Source organism: Triturus cristatus, chromosome 5_2 (genome assembly GCF_964204655.1).
Source record: "Triturus cristatus chromosome 5_2, aTriCri1.1, whole genome shotgun sequence".
Lineage (NCBI taxonomy): Eukaryota > Metazoa > Chordata > Amphibia > Caudata > Salamandridae > Triturus > Triturus cristatus.
The window spans coordinates 839,271,466-839,286,189 of record NC_140588.1 but is presented as its reverse complement, the minus strand read 5'-3'; the positions used below and the strand labels follow the sequence as shown (position 1 = coordinate 839,286,189).

Genomic DNA, 14,724 nt, shown 5'->3' with positions numbered 1-14,724 from the left:
ATTGATCTTCGAGAGGTCAATAAAATTGTTGTACCACAGTTTCCTGTTGTTCCAGATGTCACTGCCCTGTTAAATATGATACCTGCCTCAGCGGCTTGGTTTTCTGTTATTGATCTGAAAAATGCTTTCTTCAGCATTCCCATTGCCAAAGAGAGTAGGTATATTTTTGGTTTCTCTCTAGGAGGCCGAAGTTTCCGGTTCAAGCGCGCACCCCAAGGCTATTGTGAAAGCCCCTCCATTTATAGCCAAGCTCTGAAATGTCAGCTCAATGTTTTTCCTTTGCCCCCAGGTGCTACTCTTATTCAATATATGGATGATTTGTTGATTGCTGCTGATTAAGAGGATGTCTGCAAGAATGTGACTGTTGCACTGTTACGTCACTTGTCTGATCTTAATCATAAGGTTTCGCCTTCTAAACTACAATATGTCCATCAAGAGGTTACCTAATTGGGTCATCTCTTATCAAAGGAGGGAAGGCGATTAACCCCAGAACGAATTCAAGCAATTGCGCAAAGGTCTGTGCCATCTACACAAAGAGAGGTGCGCGCCTTTCTGGGCATCACTCCTTATTGTAGACACAGGATTCCGAATTTTTCTTTGTTGGCCAAACCTTTGTTAGCACTCACTCTGAAAGACACACCTCAACTCCTTCCCTGGACTGACGAATATCAGAAGAGTTTTTCTGATTTATGTACTGCTCTGTGTTCTGCTCCTGTGTTGGGTACTCCAGATTACAGTAAGCCCTTCACGCTCTATGTCCATGAAAGAGAGGGTTGGGCGTTGTCAGTCTTAACACAACGATTTGGAGACAAACAGCGGCCATGTGCCTATTTTTCAGCTACGTTAAATCCAGTAGCCAAGGCATTGCATAGTTGTCTTAAAGTTACAGCAGCAGAAGCGATTTCTATTCGTCAGTCTGCTAGAGTGGCGCTAGATAATACTCTCATTGTTATGGTACCACATGCAGTGGATACCTTGTTAAATAGGACGAAAACACAACATCTTACAAGTGCTTGATTGTCTGGATATGAGCTGACGCTCTTGGCTAGTCATGTGCACATCAAACGATGTAATATTTTAAATCTAGCCACACTGTTACCTCTTCCAGAAGAGAAAGATATTCGGAAACAACATGATTGTTTTCTGCATACTGAGGAGGAGACAAAAGGCAGGATTGATTTGAAAGATACGCCGTTAGTGGATCCAGATGGGATCCTATGGGTGGATGGGTCTTGTTTCAAACTCCCAAATGGTGAGACAACTTCAGCTTATGCTGTTACCACCTTGTATACAATCGTGGAGACAGCACGCATCAGACATAATTCAGCTCAGGCAGCTGAACTGATAGCTTTGACCAGAGCGTGTGTGTTATCTAAAGGAAAGAGAGTGAATGTGTATACCGACAGCCAGTATGCGTTCGGTGTGGCGCATAGCTTCGGTCGTTTGTGGAAGGAAAGAGGATTCCTTACCTCCCACGGTACTAAAATACAGCATGGCCAATTGGTAACTGATCTTCTTGAGTCACTTGTTTTGCCTACCCAGATAGCAATTGTGAAATGTAGTGCGCATAAGAAGATTACTGATTATGTTGGTCGCGGAAATGCTTTTGCGGATGAGGTAGCAAAAAGGACAGCCAGAGATGCTACAATTCGCATGTATGTTGCGGGCCCTGCAAATTGGATCAGGGAAAGAGGGATGTGTGAGGACACAATAGAAAGTGTGAGATCGATTCAGGGAGATGCTACAGAGAAAGAGTTGAGAAAGTGGAAAGAGAGTACAGGAATGTTAGACGCAACAGGATGTTGGATAGAATTGTCAGAACACCAGCGTTGGCTGTTACCAGACGCCTACATACTGCCTGTAGTTACTATGGCGCATGGTCCAGCCCACATCAGTGCAAAAGGAATATGTAAACTTCTGGCTCCAGTGTGGCTGAACAAAGGGATTGCAAAATGTGCAGATAATGTGGTGAAGCATTGTATCATTTGCTTGATGTACAATCCGGGAAAGGGAACCCCAACTCCGGCAGGTCATTTTGCTCCCCCAACATATCCTTTTGAGGTGTTGCAAATCGACTACATTCACATGGATCGATGTAACAATATTAAATATGTTTTGGTAGTAGTATGTGCCTTTTCCAGATGGATAGAGGCTTACCCCCTGAAAGACAACACTGCTTTGTCCACTGCCAAGGTTCTTCTAAAAGAGTTCTTCCCTAGATTTGGTTTGCTGCGCATTGTCTGGAGTGACAATGGAAGTGAATTTGTAGGCCAAATTATGCAAAAGGTGTGTACCAGTTTTGGTATAAGGCAGAAGTTTCATGCGGCAAATCATCCTCAGTCCGCGGGTTTGGTAAAGTGCTATAACGGCACTCTCAAATTTAAGCTTGCAAAAGTACAAGCCAGCACTGGTCTTAATTGGCCCGATGCTTTACCTTTGGCTCTCCTGTCCACTAGAACAGCAGTACATTCTCGTTTGGGACTCAGCCCATACAAGATTGTTTTCGGGCGCCCAGCTAATGTAAGTATTCTGATATACAGTATCCAATGCTGATTGACTATTTACATGACCTCACCACTCAATTACGTGTTCTTCACCAACAGGTTCAAAACGCTTTACCAGAAGCCTCCACAGACCCAGGTCATTCTATCCAACCTGGAGACTGGGTCTGTGTGAAAAATTTTCAGAGGACAAAGAATTTGGAACCTCACTGGTAGGCGCCTCGACAAGTTCTCCTGACAACTCGCACAGCAGTAAAAGTCGAAGGGAAAAAGAACTGGATCCACGGGGTGCACTGCAAGAAAGTGCCCTTGCCCTTGCCTTTTGATCAGTGGGTTCGTAAGGGTATAGGTGATTCTGAAGGAGAAAAAGTCCCCCGATTCATACTGGAGGAATCGTCATAGAACCTCTCATGAGGAAACTACCCTCCACACAACTCCTCTCTCACTTTCAAGTAAGGTTTAAACTCCTCAGCAATCTGATCTTTCCTGGGCCATCCCAGAGTGATGTAATTTTTGAGCATAGCTTGACAATGATCATTTGCCCCCACTGTCTCCCAACTGTCACGTGAAACCACCTCTTCCGACAGTGTTACCATCCACTACCCCACTAACCATCTCTTCGTCCTGGTCGTCTGCCTCATTGTCCACATGAGAAACCGGACATCTTGACATGAAATCAGCCCTGCAATTTTTCCCGCTAGGGATATGCTTCATTCTGAAAAGGAACTCATAAAGTTTTGAAAGGAGGCAAATACAGCTTGGGCTGGAATTTCCCAACCCTTTTTAATTCCACATGAAAATCAATGAATGATTTATCGTCTGTGAAAAGCACACATTCTCTTCCCTACAAATATGATGAAAAACATAGAGCACCCAAAAGCATCAGTCTGACCCTGTGCCTCATGGGAACAGTCCAGCCCGAACTGCCATGAGGCACAGGGTCAGACTGATTTGCATATGGCCATGTCTGAACTGGGGTGGCAAAGTGGGCTAAAGAACGGTGATGGATTAAACCCAGATCAGTTGACTGGGGGTGAGTGCTTGCAATGTTCAACACTCCGTCCATCATTTCCTTTGGTTTTTGCTTTGTTCGCCATAAGTTGGCAGGGTATGCTCAGACGTGAGTCCCTTGCTCACTTTGCCACTGGATTCAAGCAAGCCTGGCTGAAGATGGCTGAAATGCCAGAAACCGGTCCTAGGAAGCTTGTTTCCGGTCCAGGGAAGACATGACTTGACAGTTCGGGCTGGACTGTTCCCATGAGGCAACATAATCTAACAGAGTAGCACTAGCAGTATTCTTTTGGGCTGTCTTTGTGAGGACGATCTGCCTGCACCCTTTTGTTAGGTCTATTGTTGACATGAATTTTGTCCCCCCAACCTTTTTACCAGCTCATTCTCACAAGGCATGGGATAGGTGTCCAATCAGGACTTAGCATTTAATTCACAGAACTCTATCCAAAACCGTAGATGTAACCCCTGTTTTGGAACACGCACACCTGGCGAGCACCAGATGCTCTGAGACGGCTCGCATATGTTCGCTTTTAACATTGCCACTACTTTTTGTTCTACAGCCTGCCATCTGGGTGCAGGGATCCGATAAGGTTTCAATGTTTTAATTTTACAATTCCACCCCCTTCAGTTATAATGTCATGGGTAATCAAAGACATTCACTCCAGACTACTGAAGCAAAGACCGGGCTGTTTATCTAACACATTTAGTATTTGCTGTTGTTGGCTTAGTGTTAGCTTACTAGCTAATCTCGGTCTCTCTACAGAAGAAACACCAAAAGGTTGTTATGGTATTTCTAAAGGCTTTGTGAGGGCAACTTGTCCTATCAAAGGTATCAGGTCTCTCATCTGTATGTCAGGCTCCTCCCAATTCTTAGTAGGTTGATATGCTAAGTCTGCTCAGTGCACCTTGCTTGTGGGATGGCTACCCTGTAGGTTACATGTGTTATTTATTTTGTTACAAAATATGGTCCTTGCCATATTGCCAGAAGCTTCTTTTTGGAAGTGGGCAAAAGAATCAACATTTTCTCTCCTACTGCTAATTCTCTTCGTTTACTACCTGTGCTATACATTTTTTTTGTTTCTATTGGGCCCTTTCCATATTGCTATGAACTCCCTCCCACAAGGTGGCTAGGGTTTTCTTTTAAGGACGCACTATATTCTGGAATTAATTACCCCTCATCCTCCTCCTCCTCAGTCCTCTGTTCCTCTGCCATCTCCAATAGAGTGTGGGGCTTCCTCCAAACAACAGTTCAAATGGGGTGATACCGCTAGCCTTCTGTTTGTGTGTCCTCACAGAGAACAGAACAAGAGGTAGTTTGTGATTCCAATCTCTCACTGTATCATTGATGAACTTTTGTAACATGGTTTTGATAGTTTTGTTGTATCTTTCTGGCAGTCCATCAGTTTAGGATGATATACTGCGGTACAGATCTGGTGGACACCAAGTAGTTTACAAACCTGTCTCATTACGCGGTACATAAAGGGAGCTCCCTGGTCTGTTAGATTGTCCTGGAGAAACTCTACTTGAGAAAATAAGGAAATCATTGTTTGAGCTATGGAAAGCGTGGGCATACTTGTGAGGTCTCTGGGTACCATGTGGCATAGTCCACGAGTACCGAAATATATTGGTGTCCCAGGCTGATGGTGTTAGATGCCCTATTATATCCATTCCTATCTGATGGAAGGGTATGTCTAATTTGGGGAGTGGATATAAGGGGGCTTTTTTTTAGGGGTGGACTGCTAACTCCACTCCGCGGGTGGAGTTTGCAGAACTTTGCAATTCTACGCTCCACTGGGTGCCCGGAGTTTGGCCAAAAACTCCAATTCCACTGTGTGGCAAAGTTTGCCCCTGCTGCCCCCCCCAGTTCAGCATAAGTGCCTTGGCCTCTTCCATTGCTGTGCTTGAAGAACTAAAACCGCATCAAGTTTAGCCAACAGTCCTGCTGACCTACGAGGAAAATCCCTGAGTCCAAAAGCATGGGCATTTTGCAGGCCCCTGCAGTTCCTGCATAGCTAAGGCTGTGGGTTTCAGTAGATTACAGCATGGTTAATTCTGTCACATCTTTCCAAATACAGAGAATCTACAGCAGAGAATTGTGCTGCAAAGTGTAATTGAAGTCCTTCATACATTCCCCAGTCTAGTAGAAAATGGTGGCCATCTTACAACAATACTGCAGATTCCTTTAATGCAGGAGAACAACTCCAATTAAAACAATTTTAAAACAGTTGAAGAAGGATGTCAGAGCCTTGTGGTATCAGTAGGTAAACCACTGCCAAGTACAATCCAGTCCGTGTTTTCAGATGAGGCCGCAAGGAGTGTGTGGAGCAGAGAGGAGCAGAGCAGACCGCGGACCGTCATGAACGCCGCCGGTGCCGTTTGTGCCAATTTTGCTGATTTTGAGACCTCCGCCCCCGCCGAGCTGCCAGCAGCCGCTCCTGCTCCGTCCCCCGCTCTGGTACCCCGCCATTGAGGATAGGAGAGGAGAGAAGAGCTTTTCAGTGTGAGCTGGTGCTGGCGCTGTTGTGGCATAGTGAGGGGAGCCGCGTCCGGACAGGAACAGAGCCGCGTGAAGCCACACTTGAGTCAGGTTGGAGACGATTTTGGGGCAGATTTTGAGCTAACTTTGGTGCTTGGAGCCCAGCATTGAGAGCGGGGTGGTGCTGGTGCTGGTGTGACGTGGTGGTGCGGTGGCCGCACCCACATCCACCTCCGTTACCCACTGTCATCCACCATTATCCACCACCATTGCCTGTTACCTGCCAACGCTCTCTGCTCCCCAGCTCCCCTGCTCGCCTGCTCATTGCCCATTGCTCCTCAAGGCCCCCCACTCTCCTAGCCTTCACAGAAAAGGAACGGAGCAGACCAGGAGATTGGAGAGCAGGGTAGAGACTAACTAACCAAATCCGGCTGAGTGGGGGCTCTTATCCCCACTCCTGCTCCTCTGCATCTGGCAGCTGCAACCACGTTTCCTTCGATTCATCTTTACCACGCTACAGAGGCGGACGCATAAAACCTCATGGCAATCATCTAAAGGAAAGCAGAGAGGAGAGGAGAGGTAAGTTGATTAAAAGGACCAGAAGGAGCAGAGCGTCAGAGTCAGGACATCGGGCTGAGATGAGCAGGTAAAGAGAGCAAGTAATCACATCTTGAGAAGCCCCCGTTCCCCTGCCCCTGTCCCCTGTCTTCTGTCTTCTTCTCCCTTGTACTCACTGCATACATCAATGCAAATGCAGAGTTAAATGTGTTAAATGAAACTGTTAAACCAGCAATCAAACCAATTATTAAAATAATAGAGTCCACCAGGTTAGCTACAACAGCCCCTGCAGTCCTCTGTAGAGGAAATAAACAAAAAAGGGGATTGCCGTGTTGCCGCAAATGGAAGCGAGAACTGGAATCCCTAGGTTTTACCATATGAGATGGAAATACAAAGGGGAATCAACCAGCTGGCATAACATTTTTTAGTGGAAAGAAACAATCCACCATAGATTACATTATAATCAGTAAGGACCTCTTGCACCTAGTTGACTATTTTCGCATTATTATTTGTCCGGAGAGTGACCATTTCCCTCAAGAAACAGCACTACACATAACCCTGCTTTATAAAAAGAACACAGCAGCTTTAGCCAAAATGCCAGAAATACACAATCAAAGGAGACTTAAGTGGAGAGGAACAAACATCAAACAAATAATGGGCACAGTGCATAAACATGTAGAGAACACTGGGTAACAGACTGCCCATTTATTAGAACAAGATTGGGAGATCCTAGGAACGACCTTGTTAAACAAATTCCCAGTAATCCCAGCAAGCCAATTGACTTATGGTGCCAGAAAATGTTCATGGTACAACATACAGCTGCAAAACCAGAAGAGGAAAATTGCAAAGGACGCAAGAGCCAAGGCCGCAGCAGCCAGAATGGGAATAGCTACAGACAATAGTAAAATAATAAAAATGAGAAAGGAATATAAGGACATGTGCAGGGACGCAAAAAGGGTGCATACTCAAAACCTTTGAGAGAAATTGCTGTGGGCAAGCAAATTGCCAAACAGTGGCGAATTCTGGGGGCTAATAAACAACCTAACAAAAGGAATAGGAAAGCACCAAAATGTCGGAATAAGTGAGTCAGCTTGAATACAACAGATTGAAAAATTGTATAATAACGCACAAACTGGTACTCAAACGTGGGCAGAAACCGGTTTGAATATATTGGAGGACGCAAAGCAAAATGCAACTGCAATAGGTCATTCCAAACTGGAAAAAGTGCAATTGGAAAGGGACCAAATGAAACCCATTACTCAAGATTTAAAAACCCTTACAACAACAAAACACCTAAAAGTAGTGATAAAAAGATTGAAAACTGCGGGTGCCGCAGGGCCAAACGGTCTCCCAAATGCACTTTTTAAGCAAAATCCTGATTTCTGAGCCAACTACCTCACGCTACTTTTTAACCACCCATACTGCAAAAATAAGACGCCATATTCCTGGAGAGGGAACCTATTTCATCCAATCTATAAAAATGGCAGTCGTACTGAGCCTGGAAATTACAGGCTCATTTCCCTGATCGACGTTGAGGGAAAACTTTTCGCATCATGTATTTTACAACAATTACAGGGATGGATGGAGGAAAAAAGAATAATCCCGAAATACCAAACAGGCTTCGGCAGGGTATGGGCACCATCACGAACCTGACAGCATTGACAATCCTAATTGAAAAAGATACAAGTACAAAAGCTGGACTCTTTGCATGTTATATCGACCTAAAATCAGCCTTTGATAGAGTGCCGCGAGATCGTCTTTGGCTGAAACTGAAAGCATGGGGATTACCTAAAAAATTAATTGACATCATGATATCCCTATATAGCGAAACTTGGGCCAGGATGAAGCTCGAAGACGGCAGCAGAATATCCTCCAAGATCAGCATAACCAATGGACTAAAACAAGTCTGTGCCCTCTCACCGTGCCTATTCGACCTATATCTAGCCGACGTCAACAACTACCTCTTAAAAGTAAATGGTCATCCTCCTAAACTGGCAAACGAGCCAATTCAGTTCCTGCAATATGCGGACGATATAGTGGTTGTGAGCCAAACCCCAAATGGGTTGCAAAGAGTCATCAACAACCTGACTGATTATTTTGATCATCTAGGCTTGGAATTAAATAAGAAAAAACTAAGGTGGTGCGACTAGCAGGTCCCAGGTCAGGAAAATCCAAATGGCACGCAAAGGGCGCACAAATTGATGAAATCAGCTCGTATAAATACCTGGGTATTAAACTGGGCCGAAGTATGTCCTTTACGGATCACAAAACAGATAAAAGCAAAAGCCCAATCATTAATTTTTGCCTACAAACAGCTGTGTAAGAAACTGCGATGTCCTTCCCACAGTCACCTTTTGAAAATAATGGCAGCACAACTACTCCCAACTCTTGCCTATTGCCTAGAAATTTGGCATGGTTCAAGAAATCGACATTTTAAATGAGTTGCTGACAAAAGTATACAAAGCAGTTTTTAACCTTCCTAAAGGAGCATCTCCAGCACACATATGCTTGGAATTTGGCATTCAGAATCAGGAATATCAAAGTAAGGCAACCTTTGCAAAATTGTGCTGGAACTTCCGAGCGTCAGAATCTGGATCTCTGAATAACCTATGCTGGACTGAAATAAGGTCCCAGTTTGATCAGAAAACACCAAACACATGGGGCAAACATCTGAGTATAGCCCTGGAAGTTTTAGACATCGATGAAGTTTGGAATAGTATGATGGAAAGAACAACATTTAACAGAGTGTGGAATGCCACGGCCAAGAAATTATCCTTTATGGAAGACAAAAGTAGATTAACCAAACGTCAACAAGCCTGGGCTGTAATAAACTCATACACAAAGCTAAAACTGCAAGCCTATTTAGCGGCTCATTTTCGGCTAACATTAAAAAGAGGTTTATGCTGTACCGACAAGGAGATCATAACTCGAAGGACTTGGTTCCTACCTGGAAAAGTAAACATCAAGTCGAAAATTGTCATTTATGTGGCTACCGCACAGAATAGATATGCCACCTGATGTGCGCTTGCCCTACAGTAAAAGATGAAAGAAGGAAGTTTCTAAAAGTAATTTTAAATGAATTAAACATCCACACCTGCAGGCAGGCCACAACAAGCTGGATGGGAGGCTCATCAAACATTTTAATTTGTCGTGGGGTAAAGTTCTTGACACTGGTCGATAATTTTCTACTAAAAGCAGACTTGGAATAAATAATTGGGGCTGGAACAGGACTGGAAATTTTATAAAAATCGTAAACATTTTAAACAATGCATTACATTTTTGGAAATACTCTGCTTTTAAATTTTGACTGTCTTAATTATTTATTGTGTGATCTATGGTTGTGATAAACCAAATAAAGGTTTTTTGACTGACTGAACTCCAATTAAAACACATTATACGCAGGCTTGAAAAAATGTCAGCCTGCCTGTACTAAGGCTTCTCAAGCACATTGCATTAGTTTTAATGCAACTATAACCATAACAGAACATCAGCAATGCATGTGTAATTTGTATTACTATTTCAAGAAGTCGTTGACGTTTGGCTGATGTGGTAAATCCTCCCACTGGTAAAATGTGTCTTACTTCAAGTCTTTCTTGTGTGGGCGTAGCTTGTTTGGTTTCTCTCTTTTACCTAGATTACGCTTCTTCTGTCAGGTTGCTGCGCTCCCAACAGCCTAATAGCACTGCAACCGGGAGGCCTGGGGTGCATGTTACTTGGATAGCATATGAGAAGGACCCAAGAGAGAAACCTGGGCGCTGACTCTCCTGTGGATTACATAAGCATCACCAGTTTCCTGCGGTTCCATAGGATGAGGCGGCCGGTGGGGACAGCGGGCTCTGCTGCTACAAGGAGGAGAGTGCCTTCCTGGTTGAGGGGGACACCAGTGAGTCTGACGAGACTGACGTATGTGTTGACAGTCTGTTAGTTTATCCCGAGAAGGAGGGGAGCATTATGTATACCCAGTATTTGTGCCCACTGCTTACAATGAGCCCACACAGCTCTGTAAACACTTTAACACATTGTACACTATAAAGGCAGTCTACACTCGGGATAGAAATATGTCACATGTGTGTGCGCAGGAGGGTTGGATGGATCCAGGGCTGTGGTAAAAGAAGACTGAAAACAGGCATGGGAGCACACATCAGCCATTAGAATATCAACATTATTGGAGTCAAAATGATTTGTAACATGACCATGTTCTAAACTTACTAAGTTTTCTAAAACATTTATTTTGCTTTAGCAAAGAGCTTCATAACTGAGGAGTCATTGGGAACATGGGAGGGCCGTAACAGCAATTATGTAGGTCAGAGCAGAACTGTGGTTCCACTGAGTTTTTATGCAATTCTGCAGAATTCCGCATAGTGCAACTCCGTGAACTCTGCCTACCCCAACTTTTCATACTCCCCGTGGATTCACTAGTTGATACCTTGGACATGAAGCACAGAATTTAGCCACTTCCCTATAATCGGCAAGCCAGTAGAAACGCTCTGGCAGATACTTAAGTGTATGTTTTTGCCCATAGTGCCCACCCCCAGCCTGACTGTGGAGAAGGTTTAGGGCTTGTTCACGAAAGGCTAGGGGTACCCCTAGCTGTTCAGTATGGTGGCCCAGCCCCCCACTGACCCTATACAGTAAACCATATTTAACACAAAAATAAGGGCCTTCCTTGTCCGGGTTTTCTTCTTGTGCTTATTCCCATGCGTGCATCATGGTGCTATCTTCTTTCTGTGCCATCCGAAAACTCTGTGAAGGAGTATTTCCATCTTTTGGAGATGAAAGAAGACAAGTAATATGTGGTTGGGACAATGCTCAATACCTCTCTCCTTCCCTTCTTTTCTCTGCTTTGGTTTTCGTCTTTCTTACCCTGGGACTCTCTATTTCTGATGAAGTAAAGGGGGCTTCATTTAACCAATTAGCTATCTTATTTTGCTTAGTTCTCCCAGCTAAATAGTTTTCAAAATGGGGTAGGTCAGTACCTAAAAGAATCCTTTCACTGAGGAATGCTACCACATCAACCTTGGGTACCTGGGGGTCCCCATCTATTTCAATTAATACCTCTGCTTGAGGATAGTTGCGTACATCCCCATGAACACATGATACTTTCTCTGTTTTACTCTGCTTAATTTGAGCCAGTGGTGGTAAATCCCTTTAAACTACTGTATGGTGGCAGTCTGTGTCTAAAAGTGTGTTGACTGACCTGCCATTCAGATGGGCTGTCTTTTTATAGCATTCCTTCCCTGTAACCAATAATCTACGACCCTAGTAAAACCCACTTCCATGGGCTCAGTTTTGTCTGTCCTAAGGGGACAGTGATGGGCGATATGCCCACATTCAGCACATCTAAAACATTGAGAACCTTGCTGTGGACTAGGAATACCCATGTTAGGTTTGCTTACAGTATGGGTTGGTATGGGTGTCCGGCTTTCTCCTCCCTGTCCGCCTTCTCTGAGTACTGTTTTAGGGGTTACTACAGAGGCTTTTAGGAATGGACTCTAAATTCTGGCGACTGGTGATACGCACAAGCCAGTTCAAGAGCAGATGGTATGTTGAAGTTGGGGTGCTGTTTCACCCAGGACCGCGTATTAACTAGTATTGCCGCCCAGTATTGTTCTAAATAGACCTTTTTTGTGAGCTCTTCTATTGAGGTTGTTGTGGGTTCCAACCAGCAGTTCCTTGGTCTCTTATGCGATAGTACAGCACCCTGGGGTTATCTCCTGCTGTCCATTTTTCCTTACAGAATCGACTTCTATAATACTCTTGGTCACAGCCAAATCTCTCTAGGATGGCTGTTTTTATATCTGCCTACGGTGTGACACTAGCCAGCTTGGCAGCCTGATATTCAGCCTGAAGCTCTCCATGCTGCGGTGGAGGCTACTCTTTCAAAATTGACAAAAAGAAAATCAGGATCATGTCCTTCTTGAAACTTTTGCATAACAGTCCCTGGTACATTTGGTTGTACCTTGGCACTTGAGATAGCATCAGTCAGACATAAAATGGCAGTGTCCTGGAACTGTTGGTTGGATGTCAGAAGAGCGGCCTGCTCTTTCAGAGCCGTTTGGAGCACCTCTCTGTCTTTCTAGGCATTTTGGTTTTGTTGCTCTAGGACCAGTTGGAAGTATCTTTGGCCCTCACCAGCTGAGTAACCATGGCCTTTATGGTGATGGGTTTTGTCATCTTTGTCTTAGACACTAAATCCCACTTCTGACACCACTGTGGTCTTGCTGCTGGCTGGTATAGAACCAATGTCCAAACCAAGATGTGGGCTGGGTATTAGATTTCTATTCGGTGGGAGAGTTCTCTGAATTACCCAACATCAGGATATTTGGCCAAGTTAGGACCATTTACAGCCTATCACAGTGCCGTCACCACATCCGTGACGTTGTGTGATAATTCATGCCTTTCTAGCTATTGAGTAGGTGCAGGTGGTCTCCTTCTCTCCGACCACCTCCATAGTGACCAGACCAGGAACAAAATACAGGCACTTGCATGTGGCCACGGCCCTCCAGGGTCATGCTAGGGGGCATCACAGCATCTTCCTTGTGGGGACAGCTGGACTTGAACCTGGTGCCACTAGGCTGTTCTCTGGTAGGTTTCTCCCCATAGACTCCGTTGTCCTTGTCCTTTGCTCTATGTGCCTCTCCACTTGGCCCTGTATTATTGTTCCTGGAATTGTATGGGTCCCCTTCCATGGCATCTTATCTCTCCTCTCCATTTGTCAACTCCCCACATACTCGCATTGATCTTCTTCATAGGGCTGCAGACAATGCTGTCACAACGTGAGTCTGAAGCACTGGTATGTTGCTCTCCTCCTTATGAGTGCAAGCGATGGAGGCCATCTTGGAACTCACACTCATTGTGGGCACTGGTCTGATTCACATTGCTCAAGGAGGGGTTCCTGCGGGACCCGCTTCAAGAGGCCTAGGGGGTCTGGGTATTCCTACCCTGCCCCCTTCTTATTTTCGGGGTGACTTGGCGGATGCTGAGTCCCAGGATGGCTAACACTTCCTGCTTGAAGTGGTGGCAGCCAATCACAATTCAGCAGGGGGACTGTTGGTTTACATTACCTTTAATATCTCAAATACTACTGAATGGATTTATGATGGAGCAGGGTTTTTACTTTAAAACCAAATACCTGTTTCATTTTCGTATGTTATTATTAAAAGTACTACTGATTAATTAGTAATTACTAAAGATTTGTCGAGTCTTGTCTAACCAACCTTATTAACAGAAGAGTTACACGTGGGAATGCTATTGCATGGCTAAAATAATAAGTGAACTAAGTTGGTGAGCAAACTGACAGAATAGATGTTGCTTATGTGATGTTATTGTGTTTTGCGCTTATAATTAGTATGCATTAATGGCTTTTGATGTCGCAAATGGCTAGATAAATACATACACATAAGGGTATAACACTGTGTAATCATTTCCATGCAGTAATTATGTTTTGTGTTTCCTTTTACTTAAGTTGACCATTGTGGCCTGCTAGAAAATGGCTACCACCTGCAGCCTGCATTTGAGTAGATACATTTTGAAAGGAGGCTTTGCGCTGACTGCGACCTTGCCCTCCCATTGAACTGAAAAGCCATGATCATGACGACAAATCCGGGAGAGATGCCAAATGCCCCTGAACATGAAGATTTGTTGCAAATCCGAATACCGTCCTGATGACCTTATAATGGTCCCACGAATGAGATACATTTTATCCTAAAGAGACATCCGTAGAAGTAACAAATTAGTTATGGACTCCTAATTTCTATTCATTATTTGAGACTATCAATGCGTGAGAAAAACTATCGTTGTATGCCAATGTACCAAGACGACATAATTTCCGCCATTCGACTGTTTTTGTAAGATATGATTGCAACATTTGGAATGTAAATTTGGTATAAATATTAGTAGACTAGAGAGGTCTAGTGCCACTTCTTCCCAAACTGATGATCAGAGGTCCCGATGCTGACGGAGAGGACGGTGACTCTACATTACGGCTAGAAACTCTAACTATTTTGCTGAGGACGGGTTCTGACTTAGAAAACGACTTTTAGCCAGAATAGGTAAATATGAGAGAAATAAACTTGCATTTAATTGGCTTTTCTTACAATTTTAGATAAACAATATTCTGTTTGAATTACTGTGTCGGGTGGTTATTTTATTGTCATGTTTATTGAATATTTAGGGGCT

At 44.2% G+C, this 14,724-nt stretch overlaps 1 long non-coding RNA gene across 1 annotated transcript in view; it reads left to right on the top strand.

Annotated features, from left to right (window-relative positions):
- Positions 1-14,011: 14,011 nt before the first annotated feature.
- Positions 14,012-14,724, top strand: part of LOC146829328 (uncharacterized) — a 35,730-nt gene continuing 35,017 nt past the window's right edge. The window contains exon 1 of the long non-coding RNA XR_014961957.1: positions 14,012-14,597. This is a non-coding gene — a long non-coding RNA (uncharacterized LOC146829328). The remainder of the gene's footprint in view (positions 14,598-14,724) is intronic.